The sequence below is a fragment of the Malurus melanocephalus genome, unplaced genomic scaffold (genome assembly GCF_030028575.1).
Source record: "Malurus melanocephalus ecotype Western Australia unplaced genomic scaffold, MMel_1.1 scaffold_288, whole genome shotgun sequence".
Lineage (NCBI taxonomy): Eukaryota > Metazoa > Chordata > Aves > Passeriformes > Maluridae > Malurus > Malurus melanocephalus.
This window is the reverse complement of record NW_026623520.1, coordinates 506,941-520,294: the sequence shown is the minus strand read 5'-3', so window position 1 is coordinate 520,294 and position 13,354 is coordinate 506,941.

Below are 13,354 nucleotides of genomic sequence, written 5' to 3'. Positions count from 1 at the left end.
GTAAAGCAATATGAAGAAAAATTATTTGGATAGCATCTAAGCAGCCATAGTAACACACATGAGGACAAACCCATCATTTGTAAGTCTTTGGATTACAGATTTTAAACAATAGAGGGCTCCTTCTCAGACACTGCATTTACACACAGACATCTCTCACTAATTTGTTATCTCAGCCATGTAGAAGAGGTTCAGTGTATGCTTCTAGGTCATTATAACATTAGATAATATCACATATAAATGTTAAATGACAGTCGCAAAAGGACATATATGAAATACTAAAGATACTCTAGAAACTTTCTCTTGTATTTTTATTTAATTGCTTTCGACTTGTAACAATAGGAAAGTACTGGGCTGTGGAAGAACAGCACTTGCCTGAACAACAGACGATGTATCTATTATCTCACTTCCATGAAGGTCATCGACCTATGACAGTTGGAGTAGCAGAAACATTAGAAATCATGTGCAATTTAATCTTTACACAAATAAAGGAAAAGTATCACAATGCCTGAATAATGAAGAGTCTCTCAGAGAAAAAGAAAAGTCTGTCCCTGAGGATATTCTTCATTTTCTTTCCTGAACTGTTCCAATGCGTTCACACTATGAGATTCACTCACTGTGCTGACACACGTATTAATAGTATTTTGGCTGGAAGAGTGTAGATGTTCTAAAGTGATTGCAAAGTGCATCTGTGACTCAGTTCTCCTTTCATTCATTCATTACTTCTTCATGTCAATTCTGGGAGACTATTGTTCACCAAGAAACTGTCATCAGGATTGAAATTAACTGCTTTTTCTCCTACTTCAGGCAAGATTGTTTTCATGTTCCCTGCTTTCCAGAACATGCTATCTTATCTTTTATAAAGTTGATGATGAAAATATTGTGTTGGTTTCATTTGAAAATAAACAAACATCAGGAATATATGGAGAAGCATGCCCAACAGAAGAGGATAACTTATAAAAACATTTTTAAGTTATCAGTCTTTATTCCTCTTCTGATAATTTAGAAATCAAGCAAAAAAAACCCAAAGTATTTCCTATTTCAATTCCCAGTAAGCTAAACGCTAATGAATGACAACAATACAAGTTTATTTTCTATTTTGTGAAAATGYAACCTTTATGTCTTCAAGAAAGGAAAGGCCAAAAAATTATCAAGAGTCAGAAAAAGTCATTTCATCTTGTTATTAACTGRAAACAAAGGATATAAATAATATTTCAAAAAAAGAAATACTTTTATTGACAAGCTGCAAATGACTTGAATCCTCTATTGGTCTGTCTTTAACAATGTTATTGGATGAAGATTATGAAGACTTTTATTTTTTTTTTTTAAAAAAAATATTTTAAATACCAGGCTGCAGGTTTTGGAATAATGTGGGAATGACTACCTCCCCTTCAGAATTATTATTTTCTTTTTGACTGGACCTTTCTGCTTCTTTATGTACTTAACTTTATTAGCATCTAYGGAAAGAGTTAGAATAATACAAGCTCTATTTAAATATGTAACTACTCTCTACTGTTTAGAAAGGAGAAAAATATTTCAAAATTCTATTTGAAATTAAAATGGTGACAGGAACTCAAAATTTGAAAATGGTTCAGGTTAATAAAATCAAATGTATTATGAAGATTTTTCAACATTAAAAAAATCAAAATAAAACCTTTCATCACAACCAAAGTAAATAGTACCATAATTTCTGTTTACAACCGAGTGTTTTCTAATGCAATGTTATTATTTCAGAAAGGCAGCAACACAACAGAAGCATTTAAGAAAATTTTTYTAAATAATAATAGAAAAATTACATCTTCCACAGTACATTATACTTTTAAATTTGAGACAGTTGTGAGTCATCTCCCACAAACACAAATACTTCCATTGATGCTCTGCAGTCTGAATGCTTGGAGAACAACCAGTTTTATCCATCTAAATCAAAGCACAATAATTTTCTACTTGGAGAAGGACATGAAGAAATTATTCTCTTTTATTCTCATCACTGCGGAATCAAGTTTTTATGTAAAAAGAGGGAATCTGACTATTCATTAAAAATTATAACAGTGTTTAGAAATGTTCTAGGTTTTGCCTGAAGTATTCCTTAAGGTGCTTTCAAATGCAAGGATATACACACTATCTGAAATAGATACATCCTTTTATATAGTTGTCCATCTCCATCAGCATACTAGAACAAGGAATTRTTAGGTTTGAATAATTGTAATAGTGCAACAAGTAGAACAACTGAAGCAGGAAAGAGTTGCATTAAAAAAAAAAAAATCAAAAGCTTCATTTGTTCTACCAAGATAACAAAACATACTTCATTTTTTTCCACATAAATTATTGTGGATAAAATTATGACTGCTACTATATTAATCCAGGGAGTGCTGAAAGACAGAGTTTAGTGAATTTATTTCCCTGGACAAGGTCTCCTGCAGACAAACAACTATGACATGCAGAGCCCATGGCTGCGTTCATGTTCTGCTCTAAAAGATGGAGGCAGGAAGAGACTTGTCTTCCTTCTCCTTTGTGCCTGCTTTGCCAACAGGAGGTAAACACACAGAAAGATATGTGCTTAAATCTGTGCTCTGCAGACAGCTTGTGCCACAAAGGAGACCACAAGGACAATGTTTTTAAAAAGACTTCACCCTACAAATTTCAATTACATCTCCAGACCAAGAATTTCTGGGGGAGACACAAAATGTTTGTATTAGCGACACAGTAAATTTAATTTTCACACACATGTTGTTTACTCTCTAAAGAAAGAGGAGCACTATTTTTTTTTTTACTTCCAACTGTGTATTTGTTGAGCCAAACATCCTAATCTCTTTAGCTTTCCTTGGGAAAAAAAAGGTATATACATCACTTTTCCCAGCAACTCTACTGCAAGAAGCACAGCTTGATTGTGCAAACTAAAAGAAAAGATAAAACTAAGATCAGGTCAAATAGTCATAGCCCRAAATTTAGAAATTAAAAAATGTCATTGAATAAAGAAGGTAATCTTCAAGGTGCATTATTTTACATTTCTAAAGAAAACATCCTTGATTTTGGTTCCTGCAAGGAAAGAAAAGTATCATCGATAAGGATGGAATGCAAAGAATGTTATGACCCTGACAGCAATACAGTAGACTGYGATGTGCTTGCCATTCTTAATAGAAATATCAAGAACATAACAGTCAAGCATGCTCTAAATCTATAACTATGCATGTTGCCTCATTGCTTTGGCTTCATGACCTTGTCTCTCCTTGACATATCTCAACCCTCAAATCAATGATGATAGACATCAGGGTCTTGTGAATTCTCCTGGGATCACACATTTTATGTAATATTTTTTATAATCTAATTACAACTTTATCTTATATATAAAAAAACACCCCTATATTAGCTTTTTTATTTATAAAAAGCAAGATTGTTGTTTGCAATTTCAGTGTAGAAAGAGTTATGTTGCTGCTGTGGATGTCAGACCAGTATGGCCATCTAAATGGAGGACCTAAAATGGACAAAAGGAAGAAAACAGCTTTCATTCCAACACARCTTTGTAACTTTCGTGGGTGTTTTAGATATTTCTATGATTTGATTTCTAATCCCTACAGACATTTGTTATTTATTTACTGCCCAAAATGAAGACTGCTTTACAAAATGCTACACAGAAATCAAGAAGACTAGTACTAAATGCCTAGGCTAACAGGTAGAAAGGGATACAAATGAAAAAGTGGATGCCAAAGTAATTAATTTTTTGTTGGCTTTGATTTTTTTTTTTTTTTTTGAATTCTGGCTCACCATTTCATTCCTTTTATTTTCTCAGCACACAAATTTAGTGTTATATACCTGAGGCAAAGGACAATGTACCATGTAGTTAATTGTCACCTTGTCAATTATGCATGAAACAAACAAAAACAATTAAATTCAATTTGCAAGTTTATAGCAATTTGAAAAAGGTGTAAGGAATCTTTCCTATAATTGAATCCTTCAGAAGGCTTGTAATTTTTAATCTTTTTATATTCTATAAGTACATACAAGCTATTAAATCTTAGGCCATTTTCAGAAAAAGAAAAATATATAAAATTAGCCTAGAGTTAATAGTTGGAAACACAGAATTCATATGTGATGTATGTGTAAGAACTAAGGATTACAGACCTAAGCATCTTTTCCCATTCTTTCTGCATAAAAAAGGAAGGAAAGCTATAGAGCTGGCAGTGTATTGAAGCAGGAAACCTGGAGAGAAAATAAAGCCATACAGTCAATAGCAAACTTCCATAGATTCGAGAGAGTCCAAAAGCTTGTCTCAGAATATGTTCTTGGTTTGACACTGTCCTGAGGTTACATTTTCAYGTATAAAASCAAGAATTTAGAATGGTCCAGAAAKGAGAGAATCTTGATGYTGTAACACTTATTTCATGTGCTTCAGTTCACCATAATCAGAGTAAATGGCAGATGCCAAATTAAATAGCTTGTATTTAAGATGTTCCTAGTATACAGAAAACTTATTCTATGTCCCCAAAACTCATGGGAAACCCACAGAAAATTTATACAATACTTGGCACAAAATGGATGATTTTACTTCCTGATCCTGCAAATTGTTCCTAACTTAATGCTTATGAATATTCCCATTTGAGTCAATTGGATTATTTACACTCATTAAATTAAGCACATATATAACTGYTTTTCAGATAAAGGTCTTAATTACTTTTAAGGTATTGAACCATTTTTCTTCAGACTTGACTCAATGAGAGCTATAGATCAAGTCTAGCTAGAAGTTACTAGCATTATCTGGGTTTACTTATCCACCAGAAGTGTTTCTGACTAGGATATAAAAGGAAAATATTTTCACATTCCCTCATGATTGGAAAAAGTATTTTAAAACAGTCATTTTACGCATTTGTCAAGAAATAAGTGCTCAGATGAGACAGTCTTTTATGCGAARTAGGAAATGGGTCGCAGAAATGTATATTTCAGTAAAGACAGAAGTCATTAATTCTTTGTGTATTCCCTCATGATTCATAACTAAATAGGACCTTAATATTTATTAAGTAGTATCCTATTTGCATCTGAGGAAGGTGTAAGAAGAATATTGAGATACATGAGCAGAAAAAAATTACCCTTCACATATTTAAAACTAGGGGAATGAAAACAGAAGAAATGTGCACAGTAAGAATTTAGGAAAATATTGATCTTCCTAACATGAATACAATAAAATAATAAGAAAAATCCTCCACTTTTATATGCTTTCTCTGCTCTCTATGCTTAACTAAACAAAAAATAAAAGCAGCATTCTCCTATTGTCTGAGTCGATCCTTTTTAAAAGTTGAACATTTCCACTATTAAAATTAAGCATTGCAGCAGCATGAAAGCATGAAAGCATGAAAAGAATTATTAAATCCTGCTGATTCTGAGATGACTTAGGTTAGTTCCCTTATGCAACTGAAAGTTCCCAATGACTGTTTTCCTGACCATCTCTGTCCAAGTCAGGATCCTCAAATGGGTTTAATCACTGATTCAACTCCCAATAGAGAATAAAACAAAACAGGAACTTGCTTCCTATTATATTAAAAGGGTTGGTGTGATCCACACTCTCTTTCTTCTTCCCAAGAATTTAATTGTGTGTATATTTTCCTTTCAAGGAAAGTGCCTTGAACATACCAGTTTTGGGTCAGATGCTTTTGAAAAGTCCTACAGCTTTTGCACCTATTTCCACAACCTATTTCTACAACACATACAAGACATGTTGATTAATAAATGCCAAGCACTGAGTTTGAGGAAAAGAGGATTAAACTAATAATATGTTACTTTTCAAAGGCTATGGGTATTCTAATAATTCCTAAAAGAAAAAGGCCTGTACCTCTATATTTTCTTCACTTGTGCTGTCAGCCCACATCAAATTCCTGACCCCTAGTGTGGTATAGCGAATATGGGTTCTGATCATGTTCAACTCTGACATCAGTACAGTAGTTCAGCTATGAAGTGAACTTCATATAAGATGTGTCTTTAAAATTGTGTCAGCTCTATCAGATGACAGACTCATCATCCATTTTGATACAAAAATTAAAACAAGCTGTGGAAGAAAATCTAACAAATTAAAGGATCATGAACCTCAGTGGAACCCSTAGAAAAACATCTTGCAGAATAGACCTTCCTAACAATCAATTAACTACATAGTATAACATCTAATTCAATTCCAACAGTTTCTGTGTTTTATGAGAATGAATGAAAGTTCTCAAAAAGTAASAGAGCTGGTAATTAATTAAATCATATCCACTTATTTCTTAAGTGTCTCTTGTATATACAACAAAAACAAACCTCCCTGATGAATAAAATCCTTCTGACTTTGCTGGAATCCATTTATTTCCTATTTGCTTTCTGTTACCTAAATCCAGATCTAGATAAAAGTAGGAGCTTTTTTCCTCTCTCCTTTACTTTGTGCATGTTTTTAAAGTTTGTTCTGAGACCTGAGGCAAAATATGACCTTCTCTTCAAAATCAGGAAAAATCACCTCATTGTAGATTTATTTTTTACAGTGTTCTGAAATTTAAAGATGGGAAAAAATGACAGGACTTAACTTTTGGGAAAAGTCTTGAGAGAAAACATGGAGTAAGTCTTCTCAGTGTCCATCTGCATGTCAGTTTGCTTATGGATAAAGAGAAGAACAGTAACCTAATTCTTTCCAAAGCTTTTAAGTGCTAAACTAATCACTTAAAGTTTAAATAATAAAATATAATGCAATAGTCCATGAGCTGACCTATTTTGCCTCCAGGCACGCATAGATATTAGGGATTTTGTTAGAGTTAGCTGAGATATAATGATGATACTTTATAGCAAAGAAAGATTTAACCCAACATGCCTTTCATGATCTTAGCTAGACTTTGGGGTCTTATGCAAAGAAGAACATTAATCATAAAATATGAGAAACTAATACTTTAATTCCTTTTCCACCAATCCTATGGACACATGGCACTCGGCTTATTAAATGTACTTCAATCTGCTTCAGTCACATATATATACGTTTTGTAAGTTGAGGTGTAACATGATCCTACCCTTGAAACTTTAGGCCTATTTCCACTTGCAAAAGTGATGCTGGATCAAGCTGATTTGATCATGTTAAGCATAATTAAGAAGCTGGTATAAGTAGCACAAGGATGCTCATTTACCTGGCTCTRCCTTGTGCTTTGAAGAGATATGTTACAGTCTTAATTACAATGGCTCTTTTTCCCCAAGGCACTCTGTTTTGACAAGAGTCTGAGAGGACAGAATTTTTCTGCAACTTGAAATGCAATAAATGCACCAAACTATCTCTTGCAACTTAATTGAGCTAAAATGTCCATCCTGCTACCCTTTACCAGCAGAAGCATTGTGTGTAGGGGAACAGCTGGCTGGACAGCAGATATTTCCAGCAGCGCACATGGATGAACCTGTTCTTGCATTATCTCACCAAAATATAGACTGGAAGTATTCCCAAGCCTGTTATATAATCTGAATTAAGTCTTAAGTATAATGATACACAAAAAGTCCTGACCAAAGATAGAAAGGTGCATACTTGGGGTATTTAAAAGGTCAGGGCACTTAACCATTTTTGCTAAATGGTTAACCATCTCCTGAACATACAGCTTACAGTCTTTCCAAATGTGCAAGTTAGCAAGCATATGGAATGTACTAAAGAGTTTTCYAAGTTTGGATTGCCTACACACTAATTTACAGTGGGCAAGAATTTTGGTTTTCCTTCTCTTATCAAAAAAGGCTAAATTATAGTATTTGTCCCAACTTCCAAAGTTTACRGGAAGTTCAGTGAGAATTCTGTCATTGTACAGATGGAGATATTATTGAACTGAACAAGCAGAGTGGAAAATTTCAACATCCACCTTTCTCCCACAAACAAGAAAGGGTTGTCTCAATGCTCTGATTTTCTGTGGAAGCAGGATCAGGTTTGGTACAGGTTAATGCATTGCCCAAAAATGTGTGCTCCCAAACAGATTAGTAGACCTGTGGTACAGTGAAATCTGCACTATGTTTTTCCTTAAGAAAAACATTTTTCTGTAAAAATCCTGAGGTCACTTTTGACTGGGAGCACAGTTGAACTGTCTATGGTATATTACCATTTCACGTCACACTCACATTGTGACACGATTTCTTTATGCTTTTTGCTGCATTTCAAGAGCAGATTTCACCCCAAAAATTCAGAATTTTCCATCTTTATTTTATTCTCACATAATTATTTTTAAAACAACAATATAAATAACTAATGAAAAATATTTGTGAAATGAAAGGAAAAAAACAAAATGAAATAAAACATAAAAAAACCCCAAATCCCAAACAAAAACAACACCTGCAAACAAAAACCCACAAAAAAACAACAACAACAACAACAACAACAACAACAAAAAAAAAAACCAACAAAAAACAATCCCAGGAAAACCAAATATAGCATTAAGTTTCCATGCACTGGGATCATTTGCAAACTGAAGAGTAATCTCTTATCAGCTGCTCTTACATTTTCCTTAAACATGTGTGAGTATGCTATGGAACACATGGCAAATTGCTAAGTCTCTTTATGATTCAGATATAGAGGTATCACAATAATAACAAAACTTTCTATCCCTGAAATAATATACTGTATAACTGACAAAGGAGGCTTAAATATGTCTGGATAAAAAAMCAAAAAAGTAATATACCAGGCTTAAAATACGATATTCTATACTACTTAGCAGGCAGCTAAAGAGGGTTTATAGAGAAGAATGATGGATGTAATTTTCTTTTGTGGAAAAAAAAAGTTATAAGCAAAAGAACTGAATTTAATCTAATATCACTAAAGCTTGCCATAATCTTATGGAGCATTTGGACAGTACCTAGGGCCAAGGAGATGATCCTGAATTAGCAYGGTATACAAATCAGCTTTCTGATTTTTATCAGATTATCTGCATTACTGGCTAATGCTGATGCATTCTGCAACATACAATAAACACTTCTAAGCATCATATTTCCAGAGTGTAAAATATCTTCAAAACAGACCTTAATTGTTTTAGCAAGATAAAGTAYGCTACTTTTGCATGAATAATATTATCAGAATCCCATTAAATCTCTTCATTTATTATCTCTAATGCTACTTAAAAGAGAAGTTAATAGAGTAATTCATTCTCATACCATGACCTTGGTCACTAGTACATGATGTTTCATATTCATTATGCTGAGCTAAGTGAGGGCTCTGTTATAATATCACTTAATTTATATTCTGAATAATGCTCTGGGGACAAGTTGCTCTTGTGCATTACGGTTCTAGCTAAATCACAATATTTGAAGACAAGTGGAGAGAGCAGATAACTATTAAACAACATGTTTGCTAACATAAACTGCTATTACAGACTCYAAGCATGAAACCTTGGGAATTAAAAGTTAAACAGCACAATATTTTCCATAGTAATGTCAATGTTGTCTTGAAAAAATATTTTAAAATGTCAGTATTTTATATATTGATATATTCTTCTAGAAAGCCATGTATCATGCTATATTTATGAAACAGATAAAACTTCTTCCCCACCCACAACATTTTTTYCCCCTCATAATTTTAAAGACTAGCAAATAACTCATGCTTTTTTGCATTTGGGGTTATCTTCAGAGCAAAGTCTATCACAGTTATCCAGTCAATGCAAAACCATTACTTACTTCCTAATGTCCAGCTGCAAAAATATAGAYTCTTTGCCTTCTGCTTTCAAGATTAGTATCAATTGATGAATTCAAGGTTTAAGAAGAAAATATTTTTTTTTAATTCTAGTATTTAAAAGATCCTAATTTGGGAATGAATCAGCAGATTTTGCATGAAAACTTTAATACCTGCAATCTTTAATTTTGGTGAATGAATGAAATGCCGAGTCTCCTGAGCATTTACTGAAGCAAATGGAAACATCATAATAAGGCTACACTTATAAGGCTAAGCTATTTTTTTATAGCTTATACATAATAAGGCTAAGCTATTTTTTTGTCACACAGCAGCTTCTAGAAGTCAGTCTATCTCTTCCATTCCTAAAATAAAAATCCCTGCTGCAAGCCTGGAAGCTCAGCCTGGAACATGAAAGTTAAACTGGCATATTATCTTTTTCATTTGTATTTCAGTGTCAATAGAGAACTCGCAAGCCAYGCTACTTATAAGCATTATCTGTTTTCTTCAATGGATCAGTATGCAAACGCAGTAATTGATCCATTCGAACCAAAGCTAAGCAAATAAATTCAATATTATTTGAAAGAAAAGAGACTCCAGCTCTATTCCCTCGGATGATTTTACATAAAATCATACTAAAAAATCTTTCTACCAGCATGGGATGGAGATTAGTTTCCCRCTGAACACAGACCAAATCTAAGAAAATAAAAGTTGCAACTTTGTTAAGCTGTTTTCTAAATGAAAACTGTACTTCTCACATCTCTGCCAACCTTTTTGGAGCAACAGCTGCATTTCCATCTTTCACCCACACAAAGTAAACACAGCTTTGGAGTACAAAATTAATAATGCAGAAGTTTTTAAGTTAAGGCAAATAATAGGAAATTATATCCTATTTCCCTCACCCTTGTTGTAAAACAAAACAGCACAGAAACTTTCACCACTAGTTARAAAGCTCTACATTGAATTCTTGCCAAAGGTTGTGGTGAATTAAAAAAGTCACACCACATAATATCTGTGCTGATCTGGGCCTCGACAGCCATASTCAGGAATGCAGAGCAGTTGCTGATGTTTTAAGATGCCTCTGGCTCAGGTGTCCTACCAGTTCTTCTGCACCACCCCACAGATGATGCTCCTTAGCACTGTAGCACTGCAATATGTCAAATCCCTCAATGCACAGTTCCACAGACACCCTAAGGCTCCTTAATCTTCCAGTGAAGGCAGAATTTTGGTCTGTGCCATACCAAACCATGAACACAGCTGTAGGTAAGGCACAGGCCTCTCCCAGCATCCATAAATCCTCCGCCTAGACAGACCCAAATCTAGACTCCTAAGCCACAGTTTCCTTTCCCAGAGATCATAGAAGAGTTGTCCTACTATGATATGCTCAGAGACAGTTGGCACAGTCAGCAGAGCAGASAATCCTAGAGAATCCCAAAGAATTTCTGACTCTTACTGTGCACATACATCAGCCTGAGTGCTATCTCGTATCTCAATTTACCACGCCAAGGTGGCTGCATGAATGACACTAGGAACTGTGCTGCACGTATAATGAATGATTTTGACAGCTCTGAAGAAAAAGGTAGCAGAATATGTAGGATCTGTGTGTCTGTGGCTGATACATTATGATATATTACAATGCTGCTGACATGTCAAAAGACATGATTTAGTAGTCGCTGGTTATTTCAATTTACTCTTTTTACGTTTTTAATTAGCAAATGAGTCCCTCATGGTCAAATGATTAATTACACAATAATTCGTTGCAGTGSCTTCTTTTCCTGTTCGGGTGGAGCATACAGTATATAGAGAAACTGTTTGGAATATAGACTGACACTATAAATTATAGCAATGTGTTCACACTGCTTTAGTTAAGGTTGTGTCAGCACTCCCATTAAGAACTCCTGTTTTCAGGTTAGTTAAATTTAGGCAGAGAAGGTTCTAGTTTGCACACTGGCATGCAGAAACTCATCTAGGGAATAGATCTGTGTACATAAGGAGAGAATGAAAGAAAGTAAAGGAAGCAGATGGTGCAGAGGTTGTTAAGAGGTGGGAGGGAGAGTGCAGGAAGCAAAGAACCAGAAAAYAGCTACCCTTTGTTCTATGTGATCMTAAGCAATAACGATACCTCTTCATTTTTATTTCTTCTCACATCCAGGTCCCAAAAAGATCTTTGCAAATTTCATMATTACACCTGAAAGAAGTATGAAAGACCTTTTGTAAYGCTGTYCAAAGCCAAGGATTAAGGAACAGAKTTCAGTTTTCCTTTCAATTCCTGGACAAACTTAAGATATGAAAAAATATGAAATTTTCCTTAAGGCTGATACAAGACTCAGTTTGCAAAGCTTTCAACATGGTGTGTGGCAAAGTATATAGGAAACAGAATGTATAAGTGTATGGATAGTCTTCTAGTGACTAATGATGGAGTTTGCCCTTTGGGTTAGGAGTATGGCAAGCAGAAAGCAGCAAAACCACCATATCTAGCCAGTTTGAAGTGTAAGAGGTACCTCAAGACTGGAAACTTCAGAGTTGTGATGGTGTGACTCCAGCAGGGGGTCCTCTTTTTCTTGAAGGTTTTAAACTGATCTGTTGACCCCAAGCTTAGCTCAGTTAGTCAGAGCATGGTGCTAATARCACCAGCCTCATGGRTTCAATCTYTGTRTGGGCCATTCAGTTAATGATCTTTATCTTCAGTTTAATGATCTTTWTMCCTTACAAYTCAGGCTGTTCTGTGATTCTGTGACTTCACTTTCAGTTGACAAAGATCAGCGGGTCAAGTGGATACTGAAAACAAGGCAGTTCCTGAAAAAGCTCTCATTTAAGTAAAGTTTTATGGATGGATCAAAGCATGTGACCACTTGGCTCGTATCTGTAAGGCAAAATAATCCAGTCTATCAGAAGGGGTTTAATTTGGGGGGAAAAATATTCTGCTTTTACACCAAGAAATTCAGGAAGTTCTAAACCTAGATTTTTTGCAGAGAGTTAAGGTGGCAATAGCAAGAATCCAGGGTTCATAACTCTCCTATGTCTGCATGTTTAAGAACTATTAATAGCTCTAATATTCACTCAACTTTTTGAAAATGTAAGACAATGTTAAAGAAAATCTATCTTCCCAGTCTTGCCAAATGGTAACCATAGGTCAGAATTTCAGGGCTGGACAGTTTAGATTAGACAAATTAGATTTATGGAATGGGATGTTCCTAGTAATAGTAAAATGCATGACACTAGGAACTGAAAGATCACACCATTCATTGGAAAAAAAATATTTTAATATCAACTTTAAAATCTCATGCATATTAAACTGGTGAGRGGCAGGTTTCTACATCACTGTTCATATAAAACAAGGACAAGGAAAAAAAAAACTTCCTAGAGTTTTCAAGTATCCCACATTACTATTTCCATGAGATAACACACTCCTTCAGTAATAGATCTTTAGGAATTGTGAAGATGTCATCTTTGGAAGAATAGAAAACTGAGAAACCTAGAACAATAATTTCCTTGAAATCTCTTACTCCCGTTATCCTTTCCTCCAGGCCACCATTTCTTTCTGGTCTGGGTACACAGAATGCAGCCTTCCTGAACTTAAATGCTCCTAAACTGCACCTTGCTGATATATATTATATGAAAAATATCCATAATAAACAATGTTTAAATGTTAAATGTTTAAAGCCACGTTGCTGTAGGTCTGCATCCCRGATGCCCTGGGATCTCCATCCTTTTTTGGTTACCTTAAGGCTG